Raw genomic sequence first — 24,007 nt, forward strand, 5'->3', positions numbered from 1 at the left:
TTTCGAGATGCGCCACAGAAATTACACATTCCCAGGTACTCAGAATGCCCTTCTAAGACTGAGGACAACAACAGGGATACTGACAGTCATGAAGTACATAGCTGTAAACCTGTGTGTTTAAAGTAGGTGTCCATTACAACCTGTATGCACAAACAAGACACATCATCTGCAGGTAGTACATAGGTAGGCCTGAAAGGTATAGTTGTAGAACAACAGGAACCTGAACTGGAGTATGCCGATCTGAGGAATGAACAACTACTATCACTATACGGTGTTACAGTGGGCATGCTCATACACTTAGTTACAAAGGGCTTGTTGGATACACTGACTCAAATTACACAAGATGGCAGTGGGTACGCTCATACACTTAGTAGCACAGGGCTGTTTGGGATGCACAGCTTTACTAACCAAAGAAGGCCACAATGTGCATGCTCATACACTTACATGTACAGAACACATTGTAATGGACTCCTATTGTAAACACACAGGTTTACAGCTATGTGCATCTTACCTGTCAGTATATATGCACATCATACTGGTTTACTACCAGATACCTGTATGTGGCCCGTAAATGATATATCTGTGTCTGTGCTGTGTGATACACATGCATACATGTACATGAAGTACTGACATATATATGTTAAGTATACACAATCATGCATGTGTGGACATGACAGACAATGGGTTAACTGGGACACACAGGCGAATGCTATCTACAGCATGTGTCACATACCTTGCTGCCCTGAAAGGCATACATTGATAGCAGGTTGTGGACAGTGGCATTATACCTGGAACAGTGGCATGTGCAAGCATAATGTGTGAGCTACATTGTGTAGCGCTACTGAGGTGAAGGTGTCAAGATGACCTCTGCTAGCTGTGTTAATAGTTGTCATTATTAGCAGGACTGCTAATCTAAGTATATCTCACATTGGTTATATACACAATTTCTGCTGATGTCCGTCACCTTACATGTGGCATTTGCTACCAAGCACATTACTGCCACTCGCAGTGATGTCATGGTATGAGTGGCAACTGCTAGACCAAAACAATGAGCCAATGTCCTGCTGTTATTATGAGGTTGTCCAGTGTCTGTTATTCTGGGCTGTCATGACAGAACGACAAGCCTTCGACACAGAGCACATGCATCCATGTTTCAAGTGTGTGTGGATAATACCTAGGTCGCATTTACCCATATAGTCACATTCCAAAGCAAATGTCCTATACACAGAAGTAACACCCTGACACCTACAAGACAATTGCATTGGATGCTTATTCTAACTAGTGCTAGATGTGTGGCTTTAGTAATCCATTTGCTCAATGTAGAACCTACAATGGGGAATACTGACATCTGTGCAGTGAGGAACACCTGGCTGAAGGCACAATTTCACTACCACCATATGACTCAGATCCAGACATGTGGGCCATAACAGTGGTATGGACCATTCCAGGTGGTGGTGTCCACATGTTTATAAAGGCGACTCACATGTAAAGATCACTACTCTGACATAACTAATCACAGATGAGCAGGTTCAGGTGACAGTGGCAAATACTACATTCTAGGTTGTATCCTCATATACATCCACCACCTTGTCCCCAGACTACCAACACACATCATATGTGGTATGACATTGTATGTTAGACCACCAGATAACCTTCAATTGGTGGACTGTACCTAGGCCTACATCAACTGTGCAAAGTACCCATGTACAGACACAGCTGCATAATGTGTTATGCAATGCAATAATACCACTGTTTGTAACCAGCTCAGTTGTACACATACCAGGGTCCCTCGGATGTTGTCAGCATTAACACAGTCGACTGTTGCTGTACACCAGTAAACAACACCCTCATGATTAGATATGACTTAACTGTACCTGCCCTGGATATGTACATCCCACACTCATACAACATAATGACATTACCATAGCTTTCATTATCCTTTCTACATACAGGTGGCTACAGTCATTACACACATGTACATAGCAGATAGCATGCTAACAGTACATAAGGTTTGACATCTATGTTAACAGAGGTAATATTCCCTCTCTACTGGTCACCCATGACACCTATCATATCATACAACACCCCGTGTGGTATGTATGTCATTAGACATGTCCACCTAATGCAATGCCTACAAACATACCCAAATAACAGGATCATAGGACCTACACAAGGCCTGTATTGACAGACTCAGGGAAATCCAGCTCTGCTCAGTATGTTCCTGAGTAGTCACAGGTGATATGTTCATGACACGTACAGCCATGTGTGGCCACAGCTCCTACATATACCCCATGTCAACAATTGCAAGCCATGCATGCTCTGTGCTGTCTGGACATTAACCTTAGTACCCCAATAGCTAGTACATGCTGGGGTGAGATGTTTACAAGCCACAGACCTTGCACATGCTTGAATGAGTGTACTGCCTAGCCTAACAGAGAACATTGCTGGCACTCTTCCAGTAAACATGAGGATGTGCTCACTGTTGGCCATTACAGTGCCCTGGCTTCACCATGGCACTGTCAAGTAACACTTTGTAGGAGCATGACATGGAATAATGCTGTGTGTGTCTTGTTGATATGTGCTGTTGTCATATATGTACACTTGGCTACTTGGTGAAGGTGTTTATGTCCTACCAGTACATGAATACAACATCCATTATGGTGTAATGCTCGGCTATGTATCACACATGGTGTGGGGAAGGGGTGGAATGTATCCTTTTGACCTGCTAGTGCACTTATTGATATAGACCGCGTATGTGCACATGTATTGACGTTTTTGTAGATTCCATGTGTGTGCAGTGTCTCAAGTTTGAAGGTGACTGCTGTCTTAATACATCATGCTGTTGCAATACAGCCTCAACATTGCCAACTGTATATGGTGATATGCTCTAAGTACAGCAAGCTGTACATGAGATATGGACAGATGTTTGGACATGACTACTAAGTGGTGGGGCTACTTTGCAGATAAATGATTACTGAGGACAGCTCACTGGTGTGTTACAACCATTCCTACAATAACCTGTGTAACTTCTAAGGTCTGGTTTTGTTAACTGAAGTGGAAGACAGACAATGTAGAATGCAGTAAGGGTGACACTGAAGGCAAACCCCTTGACACCTGTAACAGTAATACCTCCCCTGTGCATATATTGTGCATATATCAGCACAGTTGGCAAAGAAAAGAGTCAGTAAGCTTTGTAGCGAATGCAATAGTGCTGTACGTCTGTAATACCTATCATGAGATAGGCAGGTGTTTGATTCACAGTACTGGCATATGTGGGTGTGGGTGTGGGTGGGTGTGTGTGTGTGTGTGTGTGTGTGTGTGTGTGTGTGTGTGTGTGTGTGTGTGTGTGTCCGTGTGTGTCAGATATGGTTGGGAATACATCCCACATATTTTCACTCTCCTGAACACTGTTGTTGACATCAGTACAGAGTGATGTGTAGAAAGAAAGGCATAGGCAGGTGGTTGAACCTCACATGTCAAGTGTCTGCATGTATGTAACATAGGTGTATATTTTTGTGAATGTCAGTGTGTTTGTTTGTGTGTTTGTGTGTGTGTGTGTGTGTGTGTGTGTGTGTGTGTGTGTGTGTGTGTGTGTATGGCTGTCCATGTGTATGACTGTCCGGTCCCTGGAGTGAGGCTGTATTTTACCATAGTGAAATGTTAATGTTCCCCCCATCCACTCAATGCAATCTAGTATCCCTGTTGATATCATCAATCTTAGATGGGCATTCTATTTGCCTGTTAACATATACACCCTGGGGTGTGACTTTTTATTACATAGCCTACTGATGAACCCCCCTCCCCACATACACTCGCTGCATTGTAGTATCCTTGTCGATGTCCATGATCTTTGGCCATTCCGACTACCTGTACATGTGTAATCTCTGTGCTGCATCTTGTAATTGTGTAGTACTATAATGATGATATGCACATAGGCAGGGGTTCTCATCTGAACACTGGCAACTGTGTGTGTGTTTGTGTGTGTCAGAGTGTGTGTTACTGTATCTGTGAATCCCTGAGTGTGTGGGTGTGTCTGTGTTTGCATGCTGTCATGGCAGTGGGTATTACTGCTTCCCAGTAAGAAGCCACTATTTCCACTGGCCTTTACCCTTGTCATCCACCATACCACTCTTTTACCTCCTCCCCGCTCCTGGTAACTATACCTGTGATGTCACCCACTATGGATGTGACGGCTCTGAACACAGTAGCTTACTACACAGTTATCATGCTCTTGGATCATTAGAACAGTAAACATAACTGAAACATGGGAGATTATAACTGTGATGTGGAAGCAACAAAGGGCATGTAGGTATTGTCATACAGACCTGTGAGTAGTCAACATGTACATATGGGACACTAACCGCAAACACCGACATTACCTGGAACATGCAACTACACCTGAAAGAGGAAGGCAGAACATCAAGATCAACATGCTGTTAGTGTTGTTACACATGATACATACTGTCAAATGTACAAAATGCATTCTAAAACTGTAATACATGGTATGTCTGCTGCCTGTCAACACTACTCAACAATATTAATCTACAATTGTCTACCTAGCATGTTCACCCTGTGCATCAGACCATATGAGCATGTCCCTGTACCGATGGAGTGGATGACAGGGATGCGGCACAGGCATCATCATATGCACAAGGTGATAACATTTGCAAGAGGCCTAGGCTGGGCCATTTGATGACATCATGTGTGGGTGTTAGGGCCTGTAATATTGGACGTGTGTGTGTGTTGAGGTACCCTACATTTATTTCTGGTGTATGTGTGTATGCATGCACACAGGTGTGGCATGTGGCTGGCCTACAATGGGGTATTATTGACAGCTGCAGACTGTACAAGGCAGGTTTCACAGTTCATGGTGTCCAGCCATGTGACCTGTGCCTGTCAGGGGTTGCACGGGCACTACCAGGCAGAGGTCCATATTGGGTACTGTCTGATGACACTTCAACTGGAATTGTGTCCCTGTTGGGACCATCCAGGACCACGTGCATGTGGCCTGCTGTGTCCTGGTGTGGACTGCACAGCACCAGCTGCACTGCTGCTGCTGCCGTCACTATGGCAGCGGGCATTTGCAGTAGCATGTTCACGTAGACCTTCAACAGGTGATGTAGCTGACCTACATCCACATGCCCAATGCCTCACTCCCACCAGATTTTCCAGCACAGACATTCCATGCTCGAGGATTGACAAGCCACGGTCAAGGACTCCCACCATGTCACCCAATCGTCTATCCAAAACATTTGCAAGATGATGGTGAGCATTTGCAATTGCCTGGAAGTTGTCAGTTAATGAATGGACAGCAGCCCTCTGAAGCTTCAGATCTTTTCTGTTGTGCCATTCAGCACATGCCTGTGCCTTCATTACAGCCCAAAAACATGCGTCTGGTGACTCCAGCTGATGTGCTTTGTCTTGCAGGGGCAAGTTGGCCAGTGGTCTTCCTATAAGCAGTGCTGGGCACATGCCGGTGTGGGACATCACCAGTCAGTTGACTGGGATCATGGTGTGCAGGCACACCTTCCATAATCTCCACACTTCCCTGTTCCATGCTACCACCCACCAACTGTCCTTCCTCTATGGCCAGTGGTGATGGGGTATGTGTAGGCAGGGGATCTGTGGGCGAGGATGAGTGGGATACAGGTGGAATGGCAACCAATGGCACAGATTCAGCCCCTGACAACCCTGCGTGTGCCTCAATCATACTATCATCATCACTGCTAGAATCTGTAGGAACACTAACATCAGGTGGACCGCAGGAGGGCAACACACGTACATCAACACCTGTGAGAGGAAGACAAGAACTGTACATTACAAGTTATACCAGACACACACACAGACACACACACAAACACACATGCAGACACACACAAACACACACACAGACACACAGACAGACACACACAGACAGACTCACAGACAGACACACACACAGACACAGACTGCATGCAGGTGATATGGCAGATGGCATTCAGCTTAGACAATTATAGTGGTAGTTATCATACATCCCTGAGTTGCACACAACAGCATGCATGTGTTATAGCACATGGCATGCACCTTACACAATTATAGTGGTGGTTAGCATACATACCTGTATTGCACCATTTGTGTTAGTAGCCTATGCCTCATACCTGCAACATAATGCATGCACTTTGCACCATTGCACCGCACTGTCATGGTGTGTGCAACATACACCACATGTTAGCAGACCATCGCTGACCTTTGTACATCTGCCGCTGATGCTTTGTGTTGGCCACCTCCCCTATGTATGAGGACATGAGCAGAAGGGTATGTCGACTGAATACTATGTTTGCCTAAGCCCCAGCTTGTATATATCTTCCAAAGCAGTGCATGTCTAATCATCATTATTCCGCCTACCCCTGAGCTGAGTCTACAGACATTGTACATGTGGCTGTACACACATGTTTGACATGGATGTCTCTACTTTGCAATGGTGCCACAGACCAGCACAGGTTTACAGTACACCGGCCTGATGTGTGGTGTATGACCTTGCCAATCACATGTAGTATGACATGTCTTTTTCTGACATGTTGAATGACATGCATAGATGTGTGACACAATGGTGTCCTTTCCAATCTACAGTACGGTAATGGTGCCCCAATACAGGGATGTGTTATACTAACATGGGCCTTCAGCTGATGGAATGTTGTCTGTCCAGCCTACAAATATGCAGTGACATACTGCACATTGAGCTGATGTGCATAGCCATTGCAGGGTATCATGTGGCTTCACAATTGCTATACAGTGTGAGTTACTGACACAGTTCATAGCCATGACTATGTTCCCATACAATACATATCTAATGTGGAATCTGACCCACGTCACTGAGGTGTATACACACTATACCCTAATGTGGAATGTGTGACACAGGTCACACAAGGGTATACGGATGACACCCCTGCACATGTGCAACCATATTACTGATGCCTGGCAACTATGCCCACACATGGCTAACTTAGCATTACTCTATGTCCCACATGCCATCTGTGTACCTCACACACATGAAGAGCAGGCATGACTGTGATGTCTGACACCAGCAAGGTGAATGTACTGTATCTGTGGCCTGATGTGGTTGTATGTGTACGTTGTGCAACACATGTATGTATTTGGATACTGTATAGGTGAATGCTTTCATGTCGTGACACACTCAAGATGTTCAAGACATGTTATGTGGTGGTTTCTTGTTATGCCTACACAAGCTGTACACAGGCCTGTATGATGTTTAGTGTTTCACATCTGCAATATCACCATTACACAAAGGCCATAGTTGTATTGTGTTGAGCCAATGTACAACAGGGTGTACAGACATGTACATCACTTCTAATGTATGTGTTGCTTCATGTCTCTGTCCATCCTCCATGGCCATGTGTACACATGTTCTGTCCAATGGTTGTGATGGCCATCTATTTCACATGTCAGTGTTATCCCATATGACATACACCCATAGATGTCTTATGCTCCACTGAGGACAGGGTTATGCAGACAAAGGGTGGTATGTATGGGATGTGAGACATCATGTTTTGCAGGATAGTTGAGCAGTGTTGCAGTCAGCCCACTACATGTCATGGACATGTCAGATAGCACATGAAATTGTGTGACATTCATAGCAAGGGTATAACCCACAAGGGTGTATCCTGTGGGCCAGTCATACTCCAGCTCCAACACATTTAGAGTGTGTGCACACATATGCTCTCTGTACAGTAATTTTATATTCCCAACATGTGTAATGCTGATATGCAGTAGCTCTCCCTACAGTGAAACACACCTCTACCATTGTATTCAGTTGTCCACACATCTGGCATTGACAGTTTGGAAGGTTTAGTGTAGGTGTTTCATATAGTCTTCAGTTGTTTCACATGGGTAACCACTGTGATGCATTGCAGGTCTGACCAGTGTCTATTAACAGGACCACCATACATTATGTGTACATGTGTTATGGTGGATAGCATGCAATTAATATGATCTGTGCAATATCAAGCCTGGTAAATAATAACAATCTCACCTGACACAGGCTGCTGTCACTGCAAAATGCCAGAGGTACCTAAACAGGAGTGTCATAGCAGTAAGATCATTATTCACACCTGTGTGATAGCTACAGGGTGCAATGTCCATGTTAGCACATAAGCCAGTACAATACACTATACTATGGAGTATGCACATTTGTGCATACATAGAGTAGCAGACTATAGTATATGGCATGTGTGCATACGTGCCTTGCATATGATGTTACATTACATATTGTACAGTAACACATGTAACTATGTGAAATATAGCTGTGTTATATGTGCAGAATTGACTTACCAGGCAACTCCAGGCTTGGTGGTTGAGAGACACCCACCTCCACAATACCAGCTAAAGCTTGTGGATGGAGGACTGCAGGTGTCCCCAGGTTGGCCAGTAGATCCTCAGTACATGTGAGTGGGGGCTGGGTGACTGGCCCCCTACCTGTTGCACCTTGTTCCCTGGTGATTGCATTAGCATGCTGTTTCGCCCATCTTATGAGGTCAGTGCAGTGTCAGTGCACCTGCTAATAGGTGCGATTGTGACCACCAACATCATTTACCCTCCTGTGGAGTTCCTCCCACAGGGCATCCTGCTGCTCTGCATCCTGTGGCACATGGATGAAGAGTGTTGTATGGTTGCCGAGGAGGTATGGGATGAGGACCTCATCCTCCAAGTGGGTGTATGCTGGCAGACTGCTAAATGCATACCTGGAAGACATAATGATGGAGACAGGTCACAGTAACTCACAGAGAAGTACAGAAGTACAGCTGAACATACATGTGTATCACATTTATTAAGATTACAAATAAGTCTTTGCAAACCAACATGACACAACCACCACTGACATGTTTAAGTCACACACATTTGACACTTACTGGTGATGTAATGTTATCACCATATATGTGTGTGTCATGTGATGCAATTGCTCATATTCCATGTGGATGTTGTCTTGAATTGGGCATGTCTGTTTTGCTTGTACTGGTGCCTTTACCTATCAGCACATGCCTGGATGTGTTCACATTAATGCAATTGACCTTAATGTTGTGTATATGTCACATATATAGTCATGCATAGTCATTAGGGACATGACCTCTGACCCTGCAGACTTGCAAGCAAGTATGTGTTTTGCCGTATACATCTACATGGCACTGTACAGCTGTGTAGCTTCCTGACATGTATTGCCTGTGTTGCACATGTGTAACACATGGGACAATAGCTGGCCTGATGGTATAGGCAGGACTGGATATCAACTATAGCATGTATGGTCAAAGTGAACTAGTAGGCTATATGCCCTGGGCCATTTATGAGCCAAGGCAGACAGGTTACCGAGCCGTAGGCAACAGACAGGTAAATTTCAGTGGCCAGTTCAAGCAGTATCACAGAACTGATCCACAGGGTTACTGATATATTTGGCATGCGGTCATCACACCATGTCACAGAGAGGGGTGATGTGCAGCTTCACTGGACAGGGATGCATAGTATGGCAAGAGTATGTTAAGTGTATGGGACAGAGATCTGTCAGGCATGTAATGATCCCTGTACTAGAAAGGTGGATGTCCATGAAGTATGTGTTTATTTGGGATCAGGATGTGTTAAGTGCAGCATGTCCAACATCTCTGGGTTGGACATGGCTTTATTCAGGGTAGGCTGCATGCTACATAGTGGAGCTAGGGATTGAGAAGGGCAGTGTAGGCCATCTACATATGGGCAATAATCCTTAAAGGAAATATGTGATCTATTATGGGTCACATGAGTGTTGTGTATGGCTGAACAATTATCTCTATATTCATGGATGGCACCCTATCATGATTAGGTGTGCCACATATGACTACCTGACTGGTGTGGTGAAATAATTATCAAAGGAAAGACTACTGTCCAGCTGCCTCCCATACGCACACAGTTGCTATTATGTTGACCGCTGCCTAGGTGGTAGTTCATGGGTGCAGGGTTTTTAACATAGGGGATGACAATGCAATACTTAGCTGTCAGATTGTGGCCATACATCACACACCACACATCTGACGCACAAAGGTCCTTCTGTATGTTGAAAGCAGCACACATTGAGTCAACTATTGCTCCTTGTTTGTAGTCATTTGCAAACATCAATAGGCAGATGCCTTCTGTGTTAGTCTGTGTGGTATAGATAGCAAAGAGGGGGAGTACCAGGAATTAACCCTGTATTACTGTGGCTGGCACTGGTTTAATGTGTATGTATTAGTCAGACAACTTCTGTAGTGTTGGTTCTGCCAGCAGTCCAGTTGTCAACCACTCCTGTGACATAGGAATATACACCTAGTTTACTGAGTGTAGCTGGAACACAGTATGGGTGATGGTGTCCTACGACCTGGCAAGGCCATGATATGCAGTATGAATCAACCCTACTATCATCTACATCTGTACTGAGTACATCAAATACGTTGATCATGGTTGATGGCCTTACAGACTAGACTCAGCAGGGTAGTTGTGCACTATTTCCCATTTTTCAATGGTGTCTCCCCCTTTGTGGGGTGTGATAACCGTTGCTGTGCACCATTTGGTGTGTACACAGCCTGACATGGAGCTATGATTGAACATGATGTGTATGTGGATAGCTGATTGTTCTTACATTTGTGTAGGATACACCCTGGGATTTTGACAGGTCCCATGAAAGCTATATGTATGGCTTTAGAGAGTGTAGCATGTACCTACATAGTTGTTATTACAAGGGCCCTGTAGTGTACATGGATATATAACAAAGTGTACCTGTTGGGGGGAAGGTGGGAGTGGGTTTAGGTTGTCCACGGCCCTATCTGAATGAACAGGTGCTATTTCTGTAAGTGCAGTACTTCCCATGCCATAGTGCTGTGCAGCATGGCAGGTCTTGTCGTTGCCATTACGATTAATGATACAGCTATAGAATGCTCTTTGCTTGACCTCATAATATGTGGCTGATTTGTTTCACAGTAGCTTTGTGTGGTTTTATATGGTGTATCTGCAACTTACTGAGGCTGACCAGGGATCACCTAAACTCATGTGTGTTCACTCTTGCAACAGTTACTACCTTCTGTGGTACAGTTTAAAGCATGGTACCATCAGTTTGCCTTCTTATTTATGTTTGGCTGAATCTTGGTTCTGTTTCAATGGCACAATCACTGCATGTATGTGACTGCTTAAGGTTCATTTGTGTAGGATTTAGCATTTGCACATGTGTTGTCCATCTGCATGGGTGCCATGACAGTCACCACTTTGCTCTTAAGAAACATAACATTGGCATTGGAGACTGACTATGTGTAGCATACTGTTATCCCTGTTTGTGTGACTACTGTGATCCAGGCCATTGGGGTTGATGGAATCCAACATGCATTGAGCGCAGGTGTTGGTACATGAGGAGCCTTCCCAGCTCATAATGGAATAGTTGAGAGTAGCCATTATAATGGTTTTCTGTCTCTGACCTAATCTTCGCCATTATAGCACAGTATGACAGTTGGGAAATCCGTGGCATGGTGGGTGATCTGTCATAAGGTACATTTTGAATTCCACTTTGGCACAAAGGTAGTTACTCAGTATAATGCATCTGAAGTTATGCAAGTGCAACTAGCATGGTGGTGTACATATCCTTCAGGAATATGGACACACCTGCGGCCCGTGTGTTCCAATAAAGGATAATGGGCAAGAGGTGAGGTATGTGTTATAACATGGTCATGCAGGTGTTCTCTCTGGAGCATTGAAACATGTCTCTGCCACTGCACAGATATGTTCTCCATGTTAGAGATTGAGATATGTGTGTCCTTATAGTGATTCTGACATGTATCATTGTGTAGCGAGACCCGCAGTTTATTGCCTGGCTGTCCCTGTAACAGCAGTGGACCTTCCCTTGAACTGTGCATGATGAAGGCACTATAGGGGAAGCATGAGCCCTAGGCAGTATCCAGATTCCCAGCGGTGACAGGTGCATTCCCTGTTTGACAAAGCATCATGGTCTGTCAACCATGTTATCCCAGGCAGACAGATACTGGATACCCTTTGACTTGCACCACTATATTAGACAATTATGGAATACAATCCTTTTGTCCCTGTACTGCAGTATCATTCTGGCCAATGGCAGAATGCTACCCAGGCCTTGGGACATACCTGCATGTACAAGACCTGACAGTTCCTACATATGTTTCCCTGCAGTCCAGGCTACTGCATCTCAGGTCCTGCACAACAACATGGAATATGCCAGAGCCATGTGTATAGTTCAAAAGGTGGTCTGAGTGTATGGGTGTGTGGCTAATCATGGCAGACAGGCAGCTGACAGTATGTATGCCCTCGTATAGGTTGGTGTGTAACATAGTGCTAGAGTTTGCATTCACAAATGAGTATTGTTGGGCATGTTTCTGGCCACGTGTTCTGAGGTGTGGCACAATTATGCAAACTATGTCATGCAGTTTGTGTATTTCATTGTCTGTCTCTTCCAGCTTGGGAGGTCACTTGTTTGGCCAGATACTTAGAAGCATCTGTGAATGGGTGTGATTTTTGGTAGTGTGTGCGGGTGCCTTACTGTGTTCTGGTAAGGGTATGTCTTGGTTGTGATGATGAGATGCATGTGTTAACCTACACCTCATGACTGTCCAGTCCAGTCATGGCTGTAGACTGGACTGCAGAGAGATTACATTCCCCCAGGATGGCCACATACACAAAGCTGACATTAGTAAACACCAGTTGCTGACTAGTGGACACGCCTGTATGAGCATTCAGTACTACAAGTACCAAGTACTGTATTTAGTTTACTTATTGCTTATGAAGATGTCTAAGACAGTGATGCTCACATGTACATATTTGTATTATGGATGTGACAACATTGGCTATTATGGAAACATTATAGCTACCTTTAGCAGTAATCCTCCTCTGAGGAGTACATCACATCCTGTTGGTTGACTACAGATGATGTAAGTGTCTACAGGTCTGTTTCCTTCTCTGGGTATATACTCACATATCCACCAGGACCATGAGCTCTGTTGGGCACAGACACCCACTCTCCAAACAGAGTCATGTATCAATAGATTCTGATGCCACTATCAACATGCTCAGGATATAATCAGATAGTGTAAGCCATCACCTATGAAGCAGCTGTTACACATGGGCAGCAGTCTACTACATCTTACACTCCTACTGCAGATGTTACACTGGAGTTAAAGATGATATGCAACCTGTTTCATTACCAGTACTGTGCACTACCTTACATAAAGTATGTGCAAGTGGATGTTAGGTTGACAATGAGAGGTTAGGCTACACAAACCTAGTAGTTTAACCAATGTGTCTCTACTCTCAATATTCACTCTATGTAGGTGTGCACATAGCCATTTGGCCTAGCCCTGTAACAAGGATCACTACACATTTGCATAACATGTACACATGCACAGCTGTTATTGCTTGCAAATGATACTAGAGAGGTCCAGCCCTGTAACAAGGGTCACTACACATTTGCATAACATGTATACATGCACAGCTGTTATTGCTTGCAAACGATACTAGAGAGGTGGATATTACATGTGTTATGTGCATCGATAGTTACATAGCTCTTCCAATTATCTTTGCTATCATGCTGCTAAACGGTCAGATGAATACAAATGATATGTATCCTGTTATTGAGTATTGTAATTGCCAATAGACATAACTACTGTTTGCATAACATAACAGAACTGCTATGTAGAATGGAATACAGATCTGCCTAAAATACTGTATATTACACAGTTATTGGCACAATATCCCACAATGCAAACCATATTTGCACAGTAAGCCCACCTTTGACATGTTCATCTTACTTATACACCCATACATATGTCGACCGTTACAATATATCGCCGTATATTATCCCCTGTTATAGCACATACTTGTTGGACCAATCCTGACACTAACAGTGGCCAGAAGTGAATTGGTGAGTTCCAAGCCCATAATCATCCCTTGTGGTGTATGAGGAGTTTGCCTTATGACCTACAGCAGTACACACATAGAATACTACAAGCATTACTACTGCTCAACAATACATCGCTACAAGATAGCTATTTCCACTATATGCATTGATTACACTGTAATTCTTACAGAACAGGTACTACATAAACAGACATACTACATTTTATACATACCTTCTTAGTAACTGGAGGTGTTATTGAGTTGTATAATACTCAATGTGAAGTTGTTCAATCTCATCGTTCATTCTTCACTGATGAGTTCGGAGCCAATCCCTCTGCTCCGACACGGCCGTTAGCAAGCTCAAGGTTTACCAGTTGCTCGAGACCCAGCCCCTTATCCCATAATGCACTTCTGGAATTACCTCAGATCTAGTTTGCAGTGGCATGGATCTCAGTGGTTCCAGCTTGCTCGAGCCTAAATCTTCACAGATTATTTAAAAAAATTGCAAGTTTTCTGTCTTTTCTTCTATTAGAAATATATATACTTATAGTTCACTTGTTAGGATAGTTTTTATAGCCCCCATCCCTGTTAATGCTATATTTGGTGTGTATCTTGTAGTGGCCTCGTGTTGGCCTACTTCTAGTATTAGTGTGTATTGGTAGTTAGATCAGAGTTTTAGTATTAGTTTGAGTGCTTAATACTATTTAGCTAATTTTCGGCCCCCTTTTCTTTTGGGCCATTGTTTCAGTGTTTATTGGTGGTTGTGTTCCTATCACTACTAGCTAGCCTTTGGCTTCATTATTGTGGATAGTGGTTTTGCTTATTGGACATGAGTGAGGAAAAACAAAAGCATCCAAAGTCTGTGTTCAAAAAATGACCAGACTGCGGACAAAAGATGCCCGTTACTGATACTCATGTGCAATGTGTAGACTGTCTAGGAGCTCTTCATGTGTAAGAGTTCCTGAACTCTGTTAAATTTTTGAGTTCCTGAAATGCATGCTGATTTTACTACATAGTTGATTTAAATGTTTATTTGTATGTGTAAGTCTTTATTAACAATTTGTCAAACTGTCTTGTTTATGTTGTGTGTGGAGCTTTTCTCCCCGGGCCTCTACTGAAAATGGACATATATCCAGCTAGACTAGCCCGGTCAACAAATGTAAAATAAAATAAAATAAAAAAATAAAATAAATAAGAGTCATGCAGCATATGTCACTCCTTTTCTTCCAGGGTTACATTAGAAAGGAAGAGGACATTGGTGGACAGGGGTTTACTAAAATACCATTTTGTCGAGGCATTGAGTGACCAGGATGGGGCCAGTAAGTCCTCTCATTCTTCCCAATCCTCAGGAGACTCAAAAGCCACAAAAAAAATTGAAGAAAAGTGAGGATGCTGGGTCATCAGTTCCAGAGTTCTCGGAGCTGAGTGTCCCTTCTTCTCAGATCTGGTCCACTGTTTTGGAGTTGGTATCAGAGTTGTCATTGTCTCCTATTCTCTAATCTGCACTGTCGGTGCACTCGTCTAGGTCCTCTGTTAGTCTTTCTGATCTGGACATGGACCGACTGGTACAGAAGCTGTTAAGGGCAGCAGGCCTAGCAAAATTGCTGTCGGCTCTGACCCTAGCATTGGAACCGAAGACCATTACCCTGGAATTGACTGCTCCTCCTCCAAGTTGTACTGGGCTTTTGGAGCTGGAAGAGGCTGACCTGACAATTGAAGAGCACTTGGAGCCAACACATGTTCCAGTGTTGTCGGTTCCATCTGCTCGGACATCCTCGGTGCCGACCGGGGAATCTAGGAGCCGGCATTCTCTTGTCAGGTCCGTGAGGGTAGTCGCACCGACTTGTCGGTGCCGACTCTTCCTCTTGGTGCTTCGGCTTGGATGAGCTCGGCTCCTACCTCGGGCTCGGAGCCCACGGCCTTGGTGCGGGAGAAGCTTGAGGTTTCTTGGGGGCCTTCGACTCCTTCCCATCGGAGCCATGATGCCTCTGAAGCCATGAGGCGAGTATTGTCGCCTAAGACTTCCTCAACGTCAGGATTGGTCTCTTCTTACCCTAAGGCACCTGTGTCCACTTCTGTTTCCATCGGCTCCAAGTGTAGAGACCGTGAGCCTCAGGTAGCCCCACTGGATGCTCCCTGCTCTTCTGAGACTTCTGCAGACATTCCCACTGAGGAGGTTCCCAGAAAGAGAGTGTGCAAGAGGAGGCACCTGGACTCCCCACAGGAGTCTTTGACATCTGACACTAACTTAGATGAGTCAGAAGGGTCCCCCCGATCCCTCTCTGAGGATATCTCCTTTGCAGAGATATTTGAGATCCTTAGGCAGAGGGGTGATTGGCATTCCAAAAATCCTACTGAAGATGAGTCAGTTCTCCTGAAGGCTTTCTGTTCTCAACCTTCCACCTCTTGGGTGTCTCCGTCCTATGATGAACTTATGGACCTGGTCTCTCCTAGGGCATGGGAGTCACCAGAATCTATGGAACCTGTCCCTAGGAGGCCTAATAAGTTCATTTCTGCCCCCGTAGATAAGTCCTTTTTGACCAAGGGAGTCCCTGTTGATGCCATGGTGGTGGCAGTAGCCACCAAAAAGGAAATGTCTGAGACTTCCTCGTCTATCCATCCTCCTAACAGAGAGTCTAGGATTACGGATAGATATGGGAAACGCATGTTTATTTCAGCAACTTTCACACTTAGATCACTGAACTATTTGACCCATTTTACCAGACTGCAAAGAGATCTCCTTAAGGAGTTAGGAGATACTCTTCAGGGTATGGTAGCTGCAGGTGCTTCCGACAAAGTTGCCATCCAGCTTACTACCCTAAATTCAATTGTAAACTCGTCCATGCGTCTCATAGCATATGCAGCTGATGGCATGAGTAGGGCGGCAGTTACACGAGATGCCCTTCGTAGACACTCCTGGATGTGCCTCTGTTCCTTTGCGGAGCCTTTCAAGTCTTCATTTGTGAATACCCTGTTTGACGGCTCATCTCTCTTTGGGCCTAAAGTAAAGAAAACATTGACCAGGTGTGAGCAAGAGGGAAAGACTCTGTCTGCCATAGGAGTCCATTTTTCCACCCCTACTCAGCCTTATCCCAAGGGCCAAAGGGGAGGGAAGATGGGGTTCCAAAAAGCCCAAGGAGCCTTTCAGGACACATGTGGTGAAACCCCCTCTAGGGGCAGAGGAGGGGGTTATAATGGAAGATGCCACCCTCACAGCAGAGGGGGTCTACAACAGCAGGGTGACAGAGATCATGTCTCTGGTCAGCCCTACCAGTGCTTCTGAGCAGAAGCCCGACTGTCTGGAGGCAGTCAGGGGTCGCTTATCTTTGTACCCAGAAGCCTGGCTGGACATAAAAAAAGACAGATGGGTACAAAGTATTGTTTTCAGAGGGTATTTCATACCGTTCTCCTCTCCTCCCACTTCCATCAGGAGAATCCCAGATGTTCCACCCAGTCACAGGGAACAAGCAACTATTGAGGTCTACAAATTGATAGAAAAAAAGAGTCATCCAGCCAATCCCAGCAGACCAAACAGGATTCAGAACTTATTCAAGATTCTTTTTGGTTCCAAAGAAAACAGGGGACTGGAGACCCATTTTGGACCTCAGCAGACTCAACCAATTTGTCAAGAAAGAGACATTCAGGATGGTCACGCTTCAGTCCAAACTTCCTTTTTTAGGGAAAGACAGTTGGATGTGCTCAATCGATCTCAAGGATGCTTACTACCACATAAAGATGGCCAGACCATCCAGAGATCATTTGCGTTTCCGGCTGGGAGCCAATCACTATCAATTCTGAGCCCAGCCCTTTGGTCTCACTACAGCCCCCAGAGTATTCACCAAATGTATGGCAGTGGTCACGGCTCACTTGAGGTGTCTAGGATTCCAGGTGTTTCCTTACCTAGATGATTGGCTCCTTACCTCCACCACCAGGCATCAACTGATTTGGGCAAGAGAATCCACTCTGACACTCTGCAACCACTTAGGCATTACTGTCAACTTAGAAAAGTCTTCCTTGTCGCCATTGCAGCATATCATCTTTATCGGGGCAGAGTTAGACACTTCAACCACCACTCTACGTCTACCTTTCTAGAGGGTCTCACTTCTTCACCAACATGTCAGCTCACTGGTGAAAAAAGACAGAGCTCCAGCAGCAGAGGTCTTAAAAGTACTGGGTTTGATGGCAGCAGCAATCTTAGCCATACCATTAGCAAGGATGCATATGCGGATTCTTCAATGGCTACTGTTCATTCAATGGTCTTATCAGGAACTTCCAATGAAGTATATGATTGTGATAACAAACTCTTGCAAGAGAGACCTTCAGTGGTGGTTAACGTCGATTCATGTCACAATAGGATGTCCATTTGTACTACCCCCGCTGATAGCCGCTGTGACCACGGACGCTTCCCTGATAGGATGGTGGGGCATTTTAAGGGAAAGACTGCCCAAGGCACATGAATGGATCGAGAATCACATCTGCATATCAATGTTCTAGAGATGAGAGCAGTACTTCTGGCATTGCAGTACTTTCAGAACTCTCTTCCTCTGGGGGCAATTGCAATTCAGACAGACAGCATGTCAGTGGTCTGGTATTTGAACAAACAGGGTGGGACCAAGTCTTACCCTCTTTGCCGAGAAGCCATCAGAGTTTGGCAGTGGGCTGTGTCATCTCAGCGCTTTCTTTTGGCAATGCACATCCCGGGGAGATCCAACATGATAGGAGACATACAAAACTGGGATACGTACATCTCAGGTAGCTTAGTGTTAGGTTACTCTGAGGATGGAGTACATGGCTGCGGGTTCTAATCCTGGAAGGTGTTATTATTTTACCTCTCAGAGTCCACACTGGTAGGGAAAGTGTGAATAACGCACATTTAAGTGGTTGTAAGCAGGTTTGCCCGTGGTCTGCACGATGTTAAGCAAAGGTTAAACCTGTGAAGCGCTTCTCCATTTACCATGTTTTAGCGCCGCTTACTGTCACGCAAACCTGTGGAATCCCGCTTACAACTGCTTAAGAGTGCTTTAATCCACCTGCATCCAACAGCCCTTATTCTGGCCCTCAAAATAACTTAACAGCCCTTGAACCCGGGATCATGAACACCACAGTCACTGACTTTACCACTAAGGCATCTGAGATATGTACAAATGTTATGGTGTTTTGAATATACATTTTACTACAGGCATTCCTCACTACTGAAAACAAATGTGACAGTCAGTTGGTGTACATATGTCTGATGCATGTTAATGTTCATATGTTTGTGAAATTAGATGTTGCAATGTGACATGACAGGGTGCCTTATGAATGAGAAAGGTTTTTGTTTTGTGTCCTTTTTATATTGTCCCCATACTCCATGTATACCCCTCCAGTTCACTTATTGAACATCTGACCCAGGGCCTCCTTCATGCATGATTTCATTACCCATCTTTCCTCCCCCACCCCAATCTTCACATACACAACAACCATCCCTTCTATGGTGAATTAGGTTAATATTAATAGTTCTAATACTAGAGCTGCATGTGTTTTGTGTACTCTTCAATTCCTTTGGAGTGCTTTTGTGTCATGAAGAGTGTTCATAGATGTTTATATATATGGCTATTGACATCACTGACATATATATATATATATATATATATATATATATATATATATATTTCATATTAATTTGTTACAGTAATACATATGTAGACTGGAATGTGTTGGTTCACAAACTGGCGTACATGACAATGTACTGTACATATGCACACAAAGTGACTGTCACATTTGGGATCATTACAGTGGAATGCATATGGTTTAAGGTGTAGTCTCAGGACCATGAAACATGTATACACCTCAGATGGCTTATTGGTAGGTCCCATGACTGTAGTGTGCATGGTCCAGGGTTCAACGCCTGCAATGCTTTAAAAATGTTTTTTACTCCAGATTAAGGCTCATTTAAGCAGTAGTAAGCATGTTTAAAAGTGTTTGTGTGACATTATAGCAGGGGTTAAACACAGTTAAACAAACTTTGTAACATATAACCTGTGCGCGCAAACATGGCCACATCCACTAACTACTCAGGATATATACATGTTAGTGAAGTAACATCTCACTATGTGCTTACATAATATTACATTCTGTGTTGACTGCACTCTCCAGCACACATGGGTTTACATGGGTGTTTTGAATGTTTATTATACAGATGATTACTACCTATATATGCAAGCTGTCATTAAGGTATACTTTTGAACATGATAAACATCCCTGCCTTTATTGGGATTGGGAGCTCGAATGCACAGATACTATGCAGATGCTGTAACCATTACACTGTTGACATTAACATTGCTTCTGCTTATTTCCTATTTAGATGATTTCTATGTGTAAGCTAGGCTAAGCAAAGGGCGGAGGTCCCCAAACCCACAGAGCTTCACTTACTCTTGAAATAACATATAAGAAATGTACTGTGAGACAATACATTACATTTCACCTACATTAGGCATAGCCCCATCACTGACACACTTCAAGGGAAACTTTGTTGTGTTAATGGGTAACAGAATATACACCCCTGGGATCATGTGTCCCAGAACCATGCAGTCAGGGGGTGGGGGAGCCTGTCCAATTTGATAGCTGTGAGACCTGTTGGGGAAATTGAATGGTGTTGAATTGTCACATTAACATTCCCTCTTTAGATCACTAAGTGCCCCTATCACCCTCTACAACCCCAGTCTTCAACAGCTTCCAGTAACTCTGCCTGGAATTGTTTCATTGGCTATGTTTGACAGAGGCTCAGTTACTTCATCAATGGTGTGGAGAAAGCCAACACACTGTAGCTATTCTTCTAATTGCCCTTGGGCAGATAGGTAGTAGGCTATTTATGAACCTCTAAAGTGCAGGCCATCACAGCCATAATATGTGAATAAACAGACTTTCAGATCACACTATACAGTGCGAAATCACCATGTAGTCAGGAAACAGTTAAGTACAGCAAGAACATGCAGAACACTGATACTCAGTCACTCAAAAAGCCGATCTTGGAAGCTAGAAGACTTGTATAGGTTTAAGGCTTTCTATTGCTTACCAGTAGGTTACCTACAGGAGAGATGAAAAACAAGCACAGATGGGAAACTTGCATGCAACAATACCATACTGGCCTATGTGTCAGCCTCAGGCTTTAGAATACTGGCCAAGGCTATTGGCACCCCCTATGGTGCCTTATTTAGGAGAGTCTCAAAGGTTAATACCAGCTCTGAAAACAGCACAACAGCAGAATCAATAAGGGTTATGCTACTCAACACCAGGGGTTGAGATCACAACATGCATGCACTCACAGCACTCCTCAGGATGGACAACATCAACATCTGTGCAGTAATGAGATCTATCTTAAGGTTCCTGAGAGCACACCAGCACTACCAGACTACAACCCATACCACACATTTCAGTCACAGAACATGGACTGACACAGACATGGAGGGGGTGTATCCATATTCATCAGGGATACCTACACCTCCAGGTTAGTGGGGCAGCATGATACCTCTGAGATCATCCATGTGCAGCTAACATCAGCCACAACTGCAGTGTAAATTGTGGCTTACTATGAATCACCCTACATGACCCAGGACCACCACTCCACCTACCTGGAGACAGTGGAGAACATGACAGTCCTAACACACATCCTGACATTGGTCAATGTCAACTACCATACCATTAACTGGGAAACTTACTCTAGTACTCACTTCCAGGCCCAGCACTTCCTGGAATTTATCACCTTATATGCCCTGTGTCAGGTGGTAACCTCCCTAAAGAGGGGTGGAACCATACTAGAAGTGGTCATCACCAACATGGGCAACAGGTGCACCACAGCGGAGGTTAACCGGTCACTGGTTAGATTTGGCCATGAAATATTCACTGTTTCCACACCCAAGCATCTCCCCCACCCACTGATACCACAGTGTATAGCTTTCCTACAGCTAAATTTACACTACTAGTGATGGGGGATTAGCAGCCCCCACGCTAAGGGGAAGCACTGCTCAAGATACAGACAGAGTTACAAATGCAGTCTATAAGCACCTACATGTATGTATGGATCCTGCCATCACTGGTAAACCAAGACTCACTCCTCCTAGACAAGGACACCAGTCTGGTGGACCTCTGCAATAAACAGGCTATACTACAGAAGTAGGACAGTGTTCCAGACAAACAGCAAATTCCACGAAGTGCAGACATCCTTGACAACTATTAGTATGATACGTAGGTCCCTCATGACATCATCCAAGGCTGACATCAGCAGGGAAATACGCAAGGATTTGAAAGATAACCAAAAAGCCTTCTTTGGCTATGTCAAGGATCTAAGTGTTGACACACAGATTTGCACTGTGATGGTGAAATATAGCACAAAATATGCTGACCCTACTGATATCGCCAACATCCTTGCAGATACATTCAATGCATACTTCACCCCCTAAAGAGCCCACAACACTACCCAAAAGGTACAGTATCCCACACATCAGAGACACACAGGTGGAAATGGCCCTCTCTAACAGCAGAACACAGCATCAGTGGAGGCAGATGTTGTCCCAGACTGCATCTTGCAAACTGTACAAGACAACCTGATGCCCCACCTAATTAAGTTTTCCAACCTCAGACTCTCCATAGGCTACATACCCATACAATGGCACTTGGCAATGGTTATTCCACTCCAGCAAGGTGGAATCACAACTGACCATGGTAACTACCACCCCATAAGCCTGACTAGCCTGGTCTGCAATGGTATGGATCACTTCCTCATGGCACTCATTAACAAAGATATTGGTAACCTCCGAACATGTGACCCAACCCAGGTCAGCTTGGTTGAGTGCAGTTCATGCCTATTGAACCTGTTTGACGTCTTACATACAGTCACCAAGACATTAGATGATGGGAGAGGTGGTTCACACATACTACCTGGACCTCGCCAAGGCTTTTGACACCATGCCTCACTCAGGTATTATTGATGAACACACCAGCCTGTACATACACCTGTACATCACAGGTTGGGCTTACACACAGAATCCACATGGTACGACTAGCGGTCTCCAGATCCAACTCTTGAACAGTCACAACTGGTGTCCCACAGGACTTAGTCCTGAGAGCCCTACTATTTGGCATATACTTCTCAGAGGTACAGGCAAACACAGGTGGACTATGGCAGACCATGTTTGGCAATGACTGCGAACTGGGAGCCATGATTGATAGTCCAGCTGACACAGACATCCCTCAAGGGGCCTCACAGAGACCATCACAGGGTATCAACATCATGGCCTCCAGCCAAGTGCCACTAACTGCATGGTCATTCCATTGTGGATTATTAAGCACCCACATATTAACACATAAGTGGCAGCCACTTTAATACGGATGATGTAATGGGGTATCTGGGGACTAAGGAAGATAGTGACCTCCACTTTGACAATCATATCTCCAAAGTAGTTAGGACATCCTTCTATGTAGGCCATCTGATTACTAAAGGGTTCCCATCTAGACATACTGGGGTTATAGTGCCCCTTTACTCATCATAGGGTATAATAACCCAATTGGGATGTACCCCAGAAGACACTTCCAACAGCAGGGAGGTCCACGAATGTACCTCGCCAAGGGGAATACTGGCCTCTAACATATGGCCTATGCAGCCAGACTGAATAAACTCCTGCTTTACTCAGTGGCTTCTTGTTTACCCAGAGATGATCTCTGCTGGCCAACACAGCCATGTCAAACTCAGGCTTAATGTAAATGCTCCATTTATGGGAATCCATGTCACAGTGAGCCACACACTGTAGTGAGCTGAACCTTACCACAACAATAACTGGAAAATGCTAGAGGGACAGATTCCTGTCACAGACACTCCCCATACTTTGGAACAACATCCCTAAATACATTATACAGAGCCCCTCACTAACACTCTGCAAGATAAACCTTGAAGAGTGGATGGAGAACAGTAGATGCACCCCAGGGATCCCACCATTGGCTCTGCTCCACAGAGGGACAGTTAATGAATTAACAGGGTGGCAAAATCTGACACATTTTGGCTGGGCTTATGAATGGCCTCTGGCAGTTGGCCAAGTACCTACCTATGAATCTATACATACAGTATCTG

This window comes from Protopterus annectens, chromosome 12.part0 (genome assembly GCF_019279795.1).
Source record: "Protopterus annectens isolate FY-2018-M chromosome 12.part0, PAN1.0, whole genome shotgun sequence".
Lineage (NCBI taxonomy): Eukaryota > Metazoa > Chordata > Ceratodontiformes > Protopteridae > Protopterus > Protopterus annectens.